Source organism: Daphnia pulex, chromosome 3 (genome assembly GCF_021134715.1).
Source record: "Daphnia pulex isolate KAP4 chromosome 3, ASM2113471v1".
NCBI lineage: Eukaryota > Metazoa > Arthropoda > Branchiopoda > Diplostraca > Daphniidae > Daphnia > Daphnia pulex.
In genome coordinates, this window is record NC_060019.1 from 4,940,939 (window position 1) to 4,945,849 (window position 4,911).

Sequence of the window (4,911 nt, forward strand, 5' to 3'; positions counted from 1 at the left end):
TGGTATTAAATAATGTATCACTTACTCTTACTAAAGTTTTTATTTAGGAACTGCAGCGGAGATGATCTTGAGAAGTCCTTGTCATTTTAGGATTGTGAGACAAGTTGTCGTTATAAATAATTTCAATAAGCAAGTCTTCTAGTTTTTTTTTTTTTGTAACCGACATTTTTCTCCAGTTACTGACATAACCATTCGGAGACGACTGCATGGGCATCTAAATTTCGTTAAAATTCTTCAACGTGATTTCTCTTCGTATGTCCCATAAAATTTGAAAAGGAATGCTTGTTTTTGGAGTGATACCATATCAGTCATTTCACTTGCACTGCTCAACGAAAAACTGGCTTCCACCGACAATACAGCCATGGCGACGAAAACATTCAAGTCGTATGGATCACCCCCAAGATTTGATCTCGACGAATACAAGGATTCGTTCGACTTTGGCACCAATAATGGAAAATTTTTCTTGCGTTTTCAACCATCGACTCTGTACTCGAAGACGGTTAGTGTCCAGCCTACAAAACTAACATTTTACTTTCTTGTCTCTCAAAGGAAACTCTACAAGCCGTAATGTCCATTGGGCTAACTGATGCACAGATGGGGAACACGAGGTCGTGATCCAGAAATTGCGCGAACGCTGTAATGCAGGACGAAATCGACATGTCTGGCGCCAACAATTTTTCTCTAAACAAGCTACGAGCGAACGAGGCCGCCGACAATTGGTTTGTGATCTCCGCGATCTAGCTCGCAAGTGCGAATTCGCCACCGACTGCTGCGCAAATTGTCAACCTATCACATTCCTTGAGTTTACGACGATGAAATCCGGCATAAACTTTTCGAGAAAGGTGCAACCCTTACGCTCAACCAAGCAATCGACATCCTACTTGTAGCAGAGGCTGCTTCTCAACAAGCAACTAATTTGAAGACTGGCAAAGCGGCAGCAATTAAAGCGCTGGCCAAATCGTCATACAAGAAAGGTAAAACGCAAAAACGCAAAAATCCATCAGTCGGCGATGGACAGACCGTCCGGTAAGCAGCCAAAAGATGACAACGAATTAAAAGGATTCTGGAACTGTGGCAGTGAAACCCACCACTCACGTCTACTATGCCCAGCAAACGGAATGGAATGCGGCAAATGCACAAAAATTGGTCATTTTGCAAGAGTGTGCAGTTCCAAGAAGAGCACAAAACCGCCTCAAACCGGATGCATCACACTCGACCCTAACTTTTCAGCACGTGTTGCAGGCATAGAAGAATCTGATCTCGTTAAAGCAGAAATTCAACCCAATGGCAGTAAGAAAGAAATAATCATCCAAATTTAGCCAGACACAAGGGAACAAATCGCCGCCATTCCGGCCGATATGTACCACAACGAGATTTAAGACACTTCTTTTGCCCAGGGGCACCAACGCCATTACAGCTACTGGAAGACCCATTATCAGCATCGGAAAGATCAAAGCAACAATCCGTTGGCCAACGGGTAAAAAGACTAAATCAATCAAAACCACTTTTCACGTATTCCAGGATCTGAAACAACCGGCGCTATCGAAGAAGACTCAAAAGGCAGCTTGGAATTATCCTCACGAGAGCATCAACACTATCAAAAAGGAGAAGCCACGAGACGATCCTAGCTCCAAGTTTTTTCCACGTCTTATGGCTACAGTCGGATTCAACCCGACGAAAGAGAGGAAGAAGGAGGACCTAAACCAGTTAACGGCCGTCCCTCCCCACATCTTTGACGGAATCTGTCGACCCATGGTGGGCCCGGGATGTCATTTGGAGCTCAAGAAAGTCAAGATTTTAGCCGCCATTCGCGGATCTCGTCTCGTGTCAGTCTCTCTAGTAACAAGACTAAAACAAGAGCTGGACCTCCGTGAAAAGCAGGAGATAATCCGAAAAGTAACGGAACCAACAGCTTGGGTCCATCCGATGGTGCTGGCCTTCAAAAAGATGGCGGCATCAGAGTTTGTGTGGATTTCACAATCTTAAATCACAACGCCATCCGGCCGAGATTTGACCCTGCCACACCTTTTCAAGCAGTGCGAACGATTCCATCAGGTATGAATTTTTTCAATTGTCGACGTTCTGAAAGGTTATCACCAAGTTCAACTTGACGAAGAATCGGCAGCCTTGACAACGTTTTTAACTCCGTTTGGCCGATATCAATATTGGCGCCTTCCGTTCGGCATCACGCACGCAGGAGACGACTACAGCCGTCGCGGTTCCGAAAGGATCCTGAGCCAGACGATGGGAAATCTCCCATAGCTGAGTCTGTCAATTTTAAGGGTTCGCTCGAGTTTACTCTGATTTACTGTAATCCATCGGAGAGCGTAGAGAACGAACTTCTCAAAGAACCGTTCAGCCGTTCAGGCCACGGCTCAGGCCCAAACACCGTAGGCTGACACAACAAACCAGGTAGTAACGAACCAACTTCTCGCAACGGCCCCAACCAAGAGGAGGGGGTGAAATTACTCAGGCAGTGATTCGGAACCAGAGCTGCAATTAGAAACAGATGAGGAGGAAACCAGCCCGACCTTTCAGCCGATCAAGCTAGAGGCTATGTGTTCTTTTTTTCTTTCCGTGCGCTTCTTCTTTCCACGCCCCTCCATTGTTAGAAACATGGATTTTCAATTTTTTTTGTCGCTGTTCCTCGCCGATTTTTTAAAAACAAATACTGTGCGTTTTCAATCATGATTATATTAGACTGTAAAAATTTCAGATTTTTTGGATCAACGGTTGGGTGTGAATTCTCGTTGCAATTTTCCGGTTTTTTGTGGAAGCGTAGTGCGGAATTTGCTCTAAAACGCTAATAAAACGGCGGCGGATTTAGCAATTGAAATCGGACACCCCCCCCCCCCCAAAAAAAAGAGAAAAAAAGGCTATTTTTTGGTTTTAGTCCGAGTTGGATTAGTCATTAGCAAGTCTACGCAATTTTGAATTTAAAAAAAAACTTTAATTGCTAATATCTCCCCGGCAACGGAAAACCCAAATCCCTTTCCAATCACTAAAAAAGACCCCAACCTCCACCCCGCCCACTCACCCCCGGACAGAAACGAAATATTTTCAATCTCGAGGTTCATGCACCTTCTACACAGCGAACTTTTCTCCCCAGATAACCACGATTTCGAATACACCGTTAACCAAAACGATGACCAATCTAATTTGTCTCTAATGGAATGCGCAGAGCTTAACTAAATCTAGACTTGAAGAGTTCCACGTCCGTCTCAATTCACTAAATCCCGACCTCGTTCTTGTTAGTGAAACTTATTATTGAAGCCACCACTTCAATGTCAAATTTAAATTCTACCACGTCCTTGAGAGAGACCGCCAACTCCACCGCGGAGATGGCGTAGCTCTCTTAATTAAGAAATCCCTCCAATTATCAGATAAGCCACCCCATCAACCTCAACGCCACAGAAGCTATCGGCGCCACCATTTTACATCACTCCCATTTACCTGGGCAACCGAATCAACCCATTCTTTGGTAAACTCTCCACTATCGACCTCATTATCACATCATCCCTATTTGCTCTCAACTCCAAAATTTTTCTTGGCCCCTACTGTGGCAGTGACCACCTCCCAGTCATCACCACCCTCAACGTCGACCCCATCCATCTGAAATCAAGACCCCCAACCTGGATATTCAACAAAACTAGATGGCATCAGTGGAACAAAGACCTCGAAGACTAACTCTCTACAAAATCTTTCCCAGAAATGTCGGGCACAAAATCAATGTTCGACACTTTCACAGACAAAATCCAGTCTATCAACAAAAATCTTTTCCGATTGCTGTAAGATTATTATTAAAATTATCGTCTGCTTTTCGTGACAAGGTTGAACAATTTGTATTATTGAGAAATTTTAAAAAGTTTTAAACGGTTTAATTAATAATTAATAGTTGTCGAAAAATTGTTTTATTCGATATGTAATTGGCTTCGTGTAATTAGCTTTAAATTAAGTGTTCATATGGAATATTTGTGAAAAAAGTCACTTATGCGGAACATTTCAAAAGTTTAAAAGATTTAAAAAGTCGAGATTTTCGGGATCTTTAACATGCTTATTTGTCTTCAATACTTTTAAAAGAGTAGAAATTTCTTCTTAAAGCTGTTCTAGACATGAATGTGCCTTAAAAAAACTAATAACCTTCTTTGGGGCGAAAAAATTAGTGGATTAAATGTTCAATATTTGAGCTTTTCTTCAAATATTTGAACATTCAATATTATCAAATATTTGAGCTTTTCTTTAAATATTTGAACATTCAATCCACTTATTTTTCAACCCTAATGTTCGTACTTATTCAAATTTCTCTCATTTTACTTGCTCCAAATCCCCCAAAGAACCCAACCGCCCCTGGTGGAATGATGATGATCGTCCGAGGTAACAACAGGTCCGAGGTAACCCATCTCCCTCTCCATAACTACACCCAACGTGGACAAGCTCACCTCGCTAAATGATATCACTGACAATTTCCTAAATCTGTTCAGCTACGACTACGATCGACTACGATCGACTAATCTACTACGACGACGATCTTCTAGAACCTCACATTCACTCTCAAATCTCAAATAACTCCCCAAACAACCTGAACTGTAATTTAACCCTGAATGAGCTGGAACAAGCAACAAGGAAAAACAAAAGAAAAGCGAGCCTCGACCTTATCCACACAAAAAATGATCAATAATCTTTCCCCCAAACCACAAGAAAAATGTCCTTTTACTTGTCAAAACCCCTTTACAGCAACGCTTACGTTCCTGACTTGTGAAAAAAAAAACATAGTTATCCCCCTCCCCAAGCCCGGAAAACCGTCTGATGATGCCAATTCCTACACGCCCATCAGCCTTACATCCTGTTTCAGCAAAATATTCGAAATGATCAATCCAACAGAGGTGGATATAACCCCGGTGAAGACCCACT